Here is a 13701-nt window from a genome sequence, read left to right as displayed (position 1 = left end):
TGTGTGTGTGTGTGTGTGTGTGTGTGTGTATGTGTAAGAGACATTCTTGTCACATTCTTATGTGTAAGGACATTTCTATGCATAACATGAGTATGAGTAAATGTATTTGATGAGGAGTGTTCACATTGAAACTGCCATCGGTCTCAGAACAAAGCAGTAAATCCAGCAAAATTACCGGATTTTCCTTTTTTCTTAAATAGTGGCTAAGTTTTAAAGCACAAATTAAACTGTCCACACTGACACACAACTCTGCAGGGCATCATAAGGTTTTATGTGAAAGTCCTCATCATCCTACTGAAGTAGCCTGAAAATGTGAGCAAGTAGCAACAGTCTGTGCAGAGAACAAGGGAAGGAGTCCACATCTGTGCTGCAAATGACTGTTGTGTACATGCCTTTTGTCCAATGGTTTGCTGGCCAAAAAATGTCCTTAATAAAGTAAAATAATAAGGAAACATGGGGAGAAGAAGGGGACTATTATAAAATGTATCACCACAGCACTCCTAATCTAACAAGTCATGATTCAGAGGTATTGCTTTTGTATTTGTCAAAGTGGTTTTGTTTAGTTTTTTTCTCTCCAGATACAGATTGATCTTTTGTTGCATTGAAACTTACAAACCCTAATCCATTCATTTGTGTTGTGCCATGCAAAACAGACACAAAACAAACTGTATATAGAAACTCTTACGCAGGAATGATATAGGACAGCAGAGTTAGTCTCCCATCCAAACAACAACTATTCATTCTTACTTTAATTTGATATTTTACTTTAATATTTTTGCTGTTAAGTTCTGGTCTTATGCCCTGCAATGCACCTAGTTTTTAAAAGGTTTCCAAGAGTTTCAAGATACTGACCCCCAAATTGCCTCTGATTTTTTTTTTCACACACGTGTATGGTAAAGACATAAACTCAACAGCTCATTTGTGTGTGCGTGTAACTGGTTACATGTAGCTTGTACTGTAAAACAGCTTTGTCAGAGGTTTGGATTCATTACAAGGCACTTTTACTGATAAATACTGTCAAAACAGAACATTTTCCTTACATGTGACACCATTTCTGAGATCCAATTGTATGAGACAAAATACCTGCTGGTTTTATGCACAGTGGGTCTTGCTTTGCCCTAATTTGAGCCCTTATTTTTTTAACACTCTTGAGTCTTAGAAAGTGCTCAACCCCTGCCCTTTTGGTGAGGTCAGTTAAAAAAAAAACATGTCAATAATTAAGACACTGAGGGTACACAGTGTTAAGTGTAGAAACGAGCATGAAGAGAGGACCAGTTATCACCACAGCTGCAGGTTGTTTGAAGGGCAGAACATAACCGTACAACTAGAAAGCTTCAGTTAACAAAGGAATGGCATACCAATAAAGAATATAACAGAAATAGCTTCTTAGAAGTTGGTGTACGTCATCTTCATTACCTAAGCTGTTAGTGTTGGCTACTGTGAAAGGGAAAAAATAAAACATGACAAATTATTTCTCAGATATAAATTCCATCATCTGAAGTTCAGGCTCTGAGAGTTTTAAACTGATCCCTCTTTGTGGCTCAGTTTTTTCAGTCCAGCATTGAACTCCATAGAGTTAAAACAGTCAGAGGAAAAGTGGTTTCTGCACATACAATTTTTAGCTAACGCTTGCTTGAACATTACCCTCAAATATAGTTTATCCACAGTTTATCTTGCATCCTCTGAGGATGGTGGTTGGTGTTATATTTATAGTCCTCAGTACAGCTGACAACAGAACATTTTCACCAGAAGCTGGCTTCATCGGTCCAGCAGGGTGGATGTGAGCAGGTGGGGCTCAGACATTGAGGCTTAGCAGAGAATGTGGAGTGGACTTAACAAGTGATGTACTTTTGAAATGAACATCAGATTTGCTAGTTAAATGACAATTTTTCAAACAAAGGATTGTGTTTCTGGGAAGTTTTGCACTGCCTGGTGACTTCAGACACCTAAATATATATTTTTCTATAATATGTCCCCTTTTAAGATTAAACACTCTCTTTTTAGTTTCATACATAGTATAAAGTATCTTTTTAATCTCGCTGCGGTGTATTATTAAAGGTCAGATAGCTGAAAGTGCAGTGTTAAAGAAGCTTGTGAAATGTGCTTGAAATATGTGTTGCATAGATAGAAACCCGCTATTGTATCGTAATAGAGACCCTTTTATCTCACTGCAAGAGGTGGAAATGTGTTAAACAAGCTTCACATGCATTAGTGTTTAAGTGGACTGAAAATGCTGCAGTCAAAAAGTTCACCTTATTCTTTCATCAGTTCTAAAGGCACTTAGTTTTTCTCTGAACTATTGTTACATTTTATAGATTACTGTCTCCAAGCTCAAAGAGTACATTTTCCACACACATCTTTTGAAATGCCCATAATTTTACCATTGTATGTTTCCACCTCTGAGTGGGTTTCATGCTTTTTCCCAGATCCATCTGTGTGCCTTTATAATACACAAAGTAAATGATGGCTTTTAAACCAAGTCTGCAACAAGATTATGAGATTCCACATTCACACCAGCAGAAAAGATGTACTTTTCTGCTCTACATCTCTGATAATGGTGAGTTTTAACTCATTGAAGTAGCAGCAAATACTTGCACGTTGTAATGACTCCTTGATGTTGTAGAGCATACAGACTTTATACAGGCATGTCACCGTAGAAACTGGATGAGTTAGAGAAGCTGTTTTCTTTGCAATCTGTCTTATTGTGGTTTTCATCTAGTTCTAGGTGTGCCTGCAGCTTGGACTACAGGAGGCACTTTAGGAGTAAAGCAGTTTGTAAGGGAATTTTATGAATTTGCTTGGAGATATGTGAACCATGTGAAGTTTTGTGGTCTGTCGGTACTACCAAGCTGTGGAGTAGGTTAAGCAGAATACTGATCCTATGTTGGACCTCCATTCACTCTCGAACAGCACTAGTCTTTTAATGACATGTCCGAATCCCTCCTCTGAAATTCAGCTCCATGTCGGGATAATTCATCACATCTCTGCAGACTTGTCAGCGGTGCGTTCATGCTGCCTTTGATTCTGACCCACCAGCCTGAGCACACTGCAGCCTCAGATTTCTGAGGCATTGTGGGTCCGATCTGTTATTATGTTCGGCACGGTTTAAGAGTAACTGTCAGTTTACATTGTCTTTTTTTTTGTCCCAAATGGTCATGCTATCCTTTTCTGACCTCTCTCATCATCACGAATAAACTAAGTTAACTGATCAGAAGGTATCTGAAACACCAACAAACAAAGTTTTAACATTACTTGAAGCGCCTGGTATGTATTAACAGTGCAGCAATGATATGATTACTTCAACGAATGATTGCATGATGATTAATAATGAATTGGTAATTAAATGCTCAGTTGGTGTAATGTGTGCTATGATAATAGGTTTGAGGGGGATATCTTGAAGTTGCACAAAGCGGACATAATGTCTCTGCAGGAGAACGAGTTTAATTATTGTGAAAATAATTCTTCAAACTAAGTTATGAGTAAAGTAAACTCGCATATAATTATTCTACTGTTGAGTTTACCAAAGGAATAATATCTGCTTGTGGCCAAATTATGGCTGGTGCAGCACCTTTTCTTTCTGAAAATGAGGTGGACGGGGTGGAGGCCATCCCGGCTGCCATTGTGCAAAACGCAGAGTACACCCTTGAAAGGTTGGAACAGCACCACTTCAATGACAAGGATAACGTTTTCAGTAAATTCAAACAACAAACTGCATATGAAAATAAACTAACAAACTGATATTGCCTCAAAGAAAGCTGCCATTAAAAGGTTGAGCGAACAGTCCATTAAAGCCACTTAGGGAGCAGTTAGTGGCACTTCCCACCTCATCACCCTTGCAATCATCATTAGCATCATTGTCATCGCCACATCAGGGCCTTCTAATGTGTACTTTCATTGCACATTAACTAGAGTAAACTTCATCTTGATTGAACAGAGGTCCTAGCTGCTAAGGTTGCTGTTCAATCCATACCCCAACGCAACAACAAACGTCCTCTGAGTGCCTCATTTGGAGGGCTGAAAATTTTTGTTGGTAGTAGTTACCTTACACCTATTCATCAACTGGCTGTAATTGAATAACTTTCCCTCTAAATAAGGATTTTTAAAAGGCCTTTTAAAAAATTACCTTGATTACTTTACTTACAGTTGGAAGCCTGTGGAAAGACCATCCTCCTAACAAAGTTCATCAGGATTTGACAGAAATAAAATACTGTTATACTGTTGTAAATTATTACTCTGTTCATTCACTTTACCATGCTTTTGTGGTATTCAAAGTTTGGGTTTCCAGTCTTTTATGGATGCTGGAAGGTCTTAGTCACAGGTTAATTGTTGTAAATTAGATTGAACCAATGTAGTTAAATGTGATTGGCTGAGACACTGGTTTGTCAAAATTAAGAGGCCTTAAACTACAGCTGAACTGCTGCTCATTTGGAGAAAAGGAAGAATCCCCTTTTACTTTTGCAAGCGTAGGTTTCTTCTATCCGTGTTAGCGATCATCTTTTGAATTTAACCAAATCATTTTAACCCTAATAACCTTCTTAGCAGTCTTGTTTTTACACATAAAGCTAACCACAAGCTTTACCATTTGTGACAGAACACATGCAGTGTGTCAGTCTGGAGGGAAGAAGAAGCAACTCATTTGCTGTTACTTTTTATATCTCTCTACAGTGCATCCTGTTACTATGCACTTTATGAAAACATTGATTCTACACACCTCCAGTGTTTTAACCTCTTGCCTTGCCACAGTGATTTACAGGTGTGCTCTAGGACACCTTCGCTGTTGGATGACTTATGATGAATTATTTCTGAGTGGAACAAAATTTCGGTTCGACCTAAATCTCCTCAGTAAAACTTTAATTTACTTCAGCCTCAATTCTAGTCTACAATCACAACAGTTTTCTTTTCTTTCATGCGTTTCACGCCTTCCAGAGAAAAAAACCCAGTATAAAACCATGATAAACACCATCTCAACATATTCACATACAACTCAAAATAACCGGTTTCAGTGCACACATGGTGCATCCCACGTCCTTTACTGTAAGCCGGCAGTGAGCGAGAACTGCACTGCATCTTCCGGCTTACACAACTATCTCACCGGCGTGAATGGAAGACACTAACATACTGAGTGATATTATCAGTTGAATGTCATAAGAAAAACATAATCATCCAGGAAAGATTTATCATTTGACATTTCCGCGTATTATTCAGTCAGCATTATACGTACAAGTTTCTCTTTTATGTTCCTGCTCATGCAGGGGCGGAAGGAAAGGAGGAGGTAGATATATTTGGCACACAGTCACAGAAATGACACATTACGCAAGTTCTGTTACATACAATCGACTCTAAAAAATCATGTACAACTAAACTTGAAGCTAAGATAATCCTGACTGCATGTTTTTTTCTGCTATTAATGTGATGAGGAAACATTTTTAAAACGTTTTACAAAGTTCTAATAGTGATTGTGTGAGTACAACGAACTGTTATAACATGGTTTTAGTTCATTAAAACATCTTGCACTTTCACTTTTAGTCATCAGAATGTAAATACTTAAGTTATATTGTATGGCAGAAATTGGCAAGCTACCCAGATGGCTTCTCCACTTGCCCTTATGTTAGACCACTTTTTACCACATGGGACTGTTTCTCATGTTGCCCTCAGTCCAACATTAGAGGAAGAAGTAGTACTTGGGGCTGAAGCCTATCCCAGCTGCCATTCAGCAAAAATAGGGGTACACCTCGGACATGTAAGGGCATGGGACCAGAAGTGAACTGCTGAAATAAAATGTTTGAAAATAAAGAAAGAATAAATAGTAGTTGTTAGGATGGGAGACTAACTCTGCTATCCTATATCATTCATACTCAAGAGTTTCCATAGATGGTATTATTGTGTCTATTTGCGCAGCACAAATCAATGAATTATGTTTAGTGAGTCCCAAAAAGGTTTGAGACTTTTACACTTTTACACCAATCTCGAGACAGCTTCTTTCTACACTTACTTTTTCACTCTGCTTATTAAGTCCCCACAGACCAGGAGCTGTACTCATGAAGCTTCCGAGTCTCCTCAGAGAACTTAACTGAAACATTCCATTTAGCTTAAGAGTGAATCAGGATCTATCTCTGAGCAAATCTAAGCGAATAAAAGAAAAACTTTCATCTTTGTGAGGAGGTTTAGGTTTGACACGTTCTTCCGAAAACTACGATTGGTTGTTTTACCACATGGTTAATTTTGTGCTTTATACTAATGCCAAAAATGGCTCTGCTATTTTCAACTATACTAATTTCCCATGGCTATTTAAGTGGCAGTTGGTTTGCGTGTAGCAAGCATGGGGGTAAGTACAAAAAGGACCAACTGGACTGAGGAGCACTTTTTACTATTGGCTCAGTTTCTTAAGGAGAACAATAACATCCTAAAAGGAAAATATGGAGCAGGTATCAAAGAAGCAGACCTTGGAGGCTATAACACAAATTAACACTTCATTCTCTTTGGCGAAGTCACTGTCATTCATTGTCTGGAGCACATCTGTTGTCCCGTTTTGTCTTGTGGACATTTTCCCTTTTGGTCTTGATCCTTTGATCTTCTCTTTCATTTTCAGGGGAAACACACACAATTCAAAGACGTTTTTGTAGAATTTCTTCACTCGGAGTAACTCTTTGCAATAGAATAAATGAAAGTGAAGCTGTTGGTTTATCAGGCAGTCTGTGTTATAATCACCCATGGTCAATGGCTGAAAATATAACCAGATGACAAGAGATTCCTCCAAATAGTGTCTGGGCTTACACTTAAGTCAACAGGGAGGGGGTTGGAGTCATTGAAAGGAGACAGTTTGGGGCATTTGGTTAGGATGCCTACCGGATGCCTCCCAAAGGGAAGTGTTTCAGGTATGTCCCGTTGGAAGGAGGTCTCAGGCCACTCTCAGGACTCGGTGGAGAGATTATCTCTCTCGGCTGGCTTGGGAATGACTTTGTGTCCTTCTGGAAGAGGAGGAGGTGGGTAGGGAGAGGGAGGCTTTGAGAACTCTGCTTAGACTGTTGGCTCTGTGACCCAGTCCTGGATAAGTGGTAGAAATGGATGGACGAATGGATGGAATGCCCAGCGTTAGAGATGCCTGGTGCCCAAGATCATTTAGCTCATTCAGCATATCATCATGCTGCTGTACCAGTGTCTGGCTTTTCACTGCAATATCCAAGGTCTGTTTTAATAGAAGCTGACATTTTATGAATATTGCACATACGTGCAAAGGCGCTTTTTTTAGTCTCTACCCACCCCGACAGCCTCCTGAACACATTAATGCAGGTTGTAAATGTGTTACTTCATATATTTAAATAGTGAAAACTGGAGACTAAATCTAAACAGAACTGAGGGGATTAAAAACAGTAGTTCCCAGCCTGCTGCAGAGACATCACTTTATCCATATTCCACACATTAGCATAGACACAAACCTGACACACACCTGCAGTGTTTCAGGTGTGAATTGTCTGACCTTTAAAATGGGCAGGATTGTGTGTTACCGGCATTTTCAGTGTTGAAGCAAAAAAGTCAAACCTGACAAGGTCTCTCCTTTGTTCTTCTCTCGCTTGTCACACACTCATTCTCTTCGTCTTTTTCGCTTTCATTTTGATCTATAATGGTTTTTCCTGCAACCTCCCTCATCTCGCTGTCATTTCTTTTCTCTGTCGGCCTCCTTGTTGCTCACTCCCTCTCTCTGTACAGAGTCTGTCACTGGTGTCTGGCTTCATGTGAATACCAATGGGTCTTGTGAGGAACAAGTGGGCGAGAGAGCATGCTAATGGGATGGAAGTTTCTGAAGCTTGACTTCAGTGTTCCAAGCATCTGCCTGAGTCTTAGAGCCACAGTTTACCATTCACTCACTCACTCACTCATTCATTTGTTACTCTCCATTGCACATTGCATGTTTGGGTGGGCATGATCTGATCCGTCCCCCATCGACATATCATTGATTTCTATCAGCTGCTGTTGGTCTGCTACCATCATACCTACATCTTTCAAAAGGGTCCATGCAATTATTTTGTTACCTCTTAGACCCTTTCCTTCTATCTTAACCTAAAAGTGGCATTTATGTGTGGCTCTGTCTGCTTGCAATGAACTGCAAAATCGTCTGAAATTTAGATAGTTTGACTCATTAGTTACCAAACACACAAACATGAGACTTGAGTTCAAGACCAGAGGGCCGGTACCTTGTTTTCATTCACTTGCTATTTTATTTCGGTTTTAGTCAGTGTTTGAACTGATTTGGGAACCGAGGAAAAAAAAAAATGTTGGTCAGGCTTTTGTGAGCCAACCTGACATAACAGATAAAACTGGAAATCCAGTTCAACCTAAGACTTAGTTGCTGATCATTAGCTCACCAGAACTGTGCAGATCATTGTCTTTGCTGTTTCTCCCTTCCTACATGGTTCTGTATGTCTCAAACACAAGAAATAAATGTTTTAATCAAGTTAAAATCCCACTTAAACACGAGGCGGCATATGGCTGTGATGGATAGTTGAGCTTATGGAGGCACTGACAAACACCCGTTGGGTTTGTTAATCTTAAAGCATTTTGAAGATTTTCTTAGTTTCTTTTCATGAAAATAACTGACTGAACACTGAATTTTGTACAGCAGGACCAACATTTTCTCAGTATAAATTGACCGATATGCACCTACATTGAAGTAGATCTTATTTTAACTGAACACGATACTGACAAAGATTGTGGTGATTCAAAATCGTATTATTGGATACTTCATTCAACAGAACAGCTGCCCTGCTTGAAAGCTGATAATCAATGACCTCATACAGTATTTCACCCTTTATCATAGTACTTTACCTACTATTTGTCTGATTTGAAGACTACTTGCATATTTTGAATTCATGCCCTTATGTGTCATGAAAAATACATTATTTTGCCTTTTCACTGAAATATGTTTTTGCATCTCATCTTCCCAGGCAGATGCTTTTTTTTAAATATTTTTTATTTTTCAATCATTTTTCTCATGGCCTCTTGCTAAATCTAGTTAACTGGTTTATTTGTATGATTGATTTAATTAGATTTTCCCAGACAGACTATTGATTTCAGCTGAATCCAAAAGAAGGAGGGGGGAAATGAGAAGTGAGGGTCGGAGACAAAGGAAGTATAAAGTAGATGTGGGGAAGATGGATGAAAGAGGAAGAAGAAGATGTAGGTTGAGAGAGCACTCAAGAAAAGACTGAGATCGAAGAATGCCGCAGAAAACGGTGACAGAAAAGCGAGACGCAAAGACTACACCCAGAAGATTTCACCCCTGATGCCAGAAACTTTTGCAATTCAGACTGACAGCAAAGAAATAGAAACTTTGAAACTGACAGAGAGAGGGCAGAGAATGAAACATTTTCATGTCGGGCTGTAATTAGCATAATATTTTTCACTGTGTGTCTCCATCATCCTATTTATAACTGTCAGACTGAAGGACGGAGATGAAAGAGTGGAAATAACGAACATGAAATCTTCTCTTTTAAACACAGGGGACGTGTCTTCGTGTGTGCGCATGTATTGTGTGTGTGTTAATCCTGACTGGATGTGTAATGACTGCTTGTTCTATTTCAAGAGTACTTCTGCATAAAAGACGCATTTGTTCCAATGGTGACTTGGTGTATCAAAGCAAAGCCTCGGAGGCTTCGAGGCCACTCTTGGCTTTGAGGTTAGAGATGGTTGCCAGTTTGAGTCCCCAACTGTCACGGAGCAGGGAATAAAACCCCAAATGGCCAACAGTGCAGGGCATTGAATTAGCTTTTTGTTTTTGGAGTATTTTTGGACCTTTGATCAAGTTTTCAGAGACATATGGCTACTTCTGAGCAATTTAACTCATCCATGAATTAATAACAAGGAGTCACCAGCTCTTTAGACACTCCACTGAATATGTTTAATTTCACAACAAAAACTCAATAACTCAAAGAATGAAAAATGGCCACAGAAGGTTCCAGTTCAGGTCTACTTTCTAGAGGAATGTGTATTATTTTTTGCTTGTTTGTTAAGTAACGTAACACTGACCCATGAATCATTCAAATATAAAAAGCCACCTAACGCAAGAGGTGAACCCGTGTTGTGTCCACATATAACGGACAACTTAGCAAAGAACTGTTGTGCAGTAACAGCTTCTGTGGCAAATACCTAAAATAACAGTTTGACAGACAAGGAATTGTATTTTTACACCCCAAGGTGGTTCCCAAAGAGATATTCGCTCTTTGATTATAAATCCTGGCGCAGTGTGTCCTTAAATTTGAGGAAACCGAACAAGTGGAGGACAAAAGAAGTGGCAGAACTAAAAATAAATAACTAAACAAAAAAAAGTATCTGCAGCAGATGAACAGTATCTGAAAGTTATTTTCTCATATTTCCTGAGGAAATATGAGAAAAAAAAAACAGCAAAAGAGCTGACACAGGACCTGAGAGATTTATCTCGCCTTCAGGCTATATGAATCAGACTAATCGTAATAGAATTTGTAGAACCTATACAAGGGTAAAAACTATATAAGTGCAGGACATTTACCAATTAACCGTTCCAGCTCCTTAGTACTGGCTTTCTGGATTCTTGGAGAAATAATAAAACACAGATGTATGAAGATTAACAAGAACCAAATAGCTTTTCAGTCCTTGGTCTTCCTGGGGGGTTGATTTGGCCTTGAATCTGAATAAGTCATATGATGAAATACTTACTCAAGAAACAAAGCATTTTCCTTGCAAAACAATTAGTTTTTCTGATTTTTACAAGCTTTATACTGTGGAACTAGTGCATTTAGTCATTTCAAGGCTAAGTCTCATCTTACCATATGTTCATCCCATCTATCTTGTTTCACTGCATTAGAGGCCTGGTTACATGAATACACTTGGGACAATCAGGTTTCTCAAATCACCAGCAAATTTTTACAGAAAACAGGTTTATTTAAGGATTTTTATAGAAGTTAACTTTTCTGCAGAGAGACGGTAGCGACTGAAGTGCATGTAAAAACATAGACAGATCTGCTGAAACACTTCCCATGATTTCAACAGTTAGCATTTGGTATTTAGTGTGAAGTAGTCCATAAATCAGATCATATGCAACTTCAGTTTAGCCAGAGGACAGCTGTTTTGACTAACCTGACAGTGAAGCTGACAGTTTCAAGCTTGAAGCTCATTGAAATTCATTAAGCTGTGTTTGTAGAGCACCATTTCAGAGAAAAAGTCATCTCAGGGCGATATACAGTAAACAAGTTCCAGTTGAATTCAGTCTAACTGCAATCCAGTTGTTCACTATTATATTTGAATAATGCCTATTTAAATATAGATAAATAATATATAGCCAAGATAAGGAAACTAACATATCACACTAACCTTCAATCTGATTCAGTTATCCTTACTGGGATGCGCAAGGTGACAGTAGCTTTTATTTTTTTTTGCATTATACATGTAAACTATTTGACCCCTTGAATCTGCAATACATCAACATCTGTTTAAGATGATGTCTTTCACTCTACCTCAGCAAATAAATGCTGGCGCACATCAGTGTAAACTCATCTCAGAATGTCAGAAAGCATTCATCCCACCTGTCAGCAGTCTCAAACTAATCAAAGCATGCTGTTAAATGTGTAAAATGTACGCAGAGTGTCAGTGAAATAAATCAACCTGTCAGTCTCTGGGCTGGGCAGCTGCCCGCCGAAGGTGTGTTGGTGTGAATCTAAAGCAGGAAGGCAGTAATGTAAAGTGGTGCTCCGTCAAGCTTTCAGGATAAAACAGAGGTTAAGACAAACAAAGACAACCTGAAAGTCACGGCTTTCATCTGTGTAAGTGGCCTACCAAGCAAACGGACAGCAGTGATGACTCAGCGCTGATGCAGCCCTTGGACAAATGCTTAATGATTGATTTCAGAAAACTGAAGCAACACAAGAGGTGCTGGAGTTTTCCATGTTGGAGCTTGTGCTGCTTCATGGAGCTGCAGTTCCTGTAATGGCCACAAGGTCTTGCTCTAACCAAAATTGTACAACATTTTTATTTTTAGTTTTAGCTGTAAGAAAAAGAAAAAAAGAGATTTCAATGAGTTTTTAAAGTTTCATCAGAAAGCTGCACTTACTTACGCTATACTACTGATATGTATTGACTGCCCCGTTATTATTAACAATGTATATTAATTAGACCGAGAGCATTTAATGAAACTGACCACCATAAAGCCTTAATGATAAAAATTCCTTTCATCAGACCCTGTTATTTGAGCAGAGGTTTTTGTACACACTGTACAGCATCAGTTCTGATGTTAAAAATGTATAAAAAAATAAATACTCTAACTTAGCATATTTATTTAAAAAAAACACATATTGTGCTAAAATGCAGAGTTCTTGCAGCCGAGTGAAGCGTAACACACATGTATGGAAGTAATAGGTGTCAGAAATCTAAATATGTTGAAGAAATATGAAAACAATGTAAAAAATATAACAAGCAGCTGTAGATTTTAACATCAAAAGGCTACAAAAGTTTATTTGGCATTTGTTTGGGATATTCTCACAAAGGATGAGCCTCCTCTGAAGAAGGTGGTTAGAGCCGAGTAGTTGCTGCTCATCCTCATGGAATGGACACAGTTGAGGTGGTTTGGACATCTGGTTAGGATGCCTGAAGGACGCCTCCCCACCGGTGGGCAGTGCCCCAGGGGCAGAGCCAGGAGTCATTGGAGATGGGAACAGCTTGGTATACCTACAGAAGAGTGAGGGGAGAACTCTGCTCAGATGGTTTCTTCTGATATTTGGTCTCAGATGCAGTAAAAGATGAGACACTTCATCCTATCAAACAAAAACACATATAACGTGAAGCTTCTGGCAGCAAAAATAAGAAACACTTTCTCTGTGCTTGTACTTACGATTGTTAAAGTCAATAAGTGTTTATTACCGATCGCTTTTTTTTTTGTTTTTGGGTGCATCTGAAACTTTTGAGACACCTAAGGGGTGTTTTGGCTCATCACACTCCATGTTGCTGTAGCCTATAACTCTGCCACTTCTCAGACACTTTGAATCGATCCCCTTTTTTTGGACTAAAATCTGAACACCAGAGAATCAGCATTTGTGTGTCAAAGTATCGATCCACCCACCTGTCCTGAGCTGTGTGTGTGTGTGTGTGTGTGTGTGTGTGTGTGTGTGTGCGCTTTCTGGTGTGTTATTGCTGAACTGCTGCTGCACTGATGAGTCATTGTATCTGAGAGGCTTTGATGTTGTATCAGGACCTGATGAGGTGAACACTGTCACATAATAAACTATCTCTTTCATCTCCTTTCTCCCACATCTACCCCTCTTTTTCCTCCTATTGTCATCCCTTCATCCTTTTGTCAGCCCTATTGTCCTTCCTCTCTCAAATAACCTCATCTTTCTACCCCTCTATCCCCTCCTTCAGATCTCCCCTTCTTCATGTCCTCTTTTTCTCTCCATCATCTGATTTCCTCACCTGTGAACCACTTCTTTCTCATTAGGTCTAATCCTCATCTCTGCCTCTCAACCTTTCTTTCTTCTTCCTTCTTCCCATTCACCTTGCTCACACCTTTCCTCCCATCTGTTTTTTTCCCCTCCTCTCTAACTCTCATGTCAACTTACCGTCAGCAAAATGTTTGCTCATCCCGCCAAGAAGCCTCTGCCCGCTGGTGGGGGATTTACTTAAAGTTCAGCAGTAGATTAGATTACTCGCACACATCCACTCTACACTAATTACAATATT

General features: G+C 39.1%; 1 protein-coding gene across 2 annotated transcripts in view; it reads left to right on the top strand.

Annotated features, from left to right (window-relative positions):
- LOC140274661 (semaphorin-6C-like) overlaps positions 1-13701 on the top strand; it is a 71542-nt gene that overhangs the window by 47252 nt on the left and 10589 nt on the right. The gene's annotated exons all lie outside the window — the stretch shown is intronic.

Source organism: Leuresthes tenuis, unplaced genomic scaffold (assembly GCF_036924035.1).
Source record: "Leuresthes tenuis unplaced genomic scaffold, fLeuTen1.0.hap1 SCAF_18, whole genome shotgun sequence".
NCBI classification, from domain to species: Eukaryota; Metazoa; Chordata; class Actinopteri; order Atheriniformes; family Atherinopsidae; genus Leuresthes; species Leuresthes tenuis.
The sequence above is the reverse complement of the archived record's forward strand: the minus strand, read 5'-3'. Positions and strand labels throughout refer to the sequence as shown.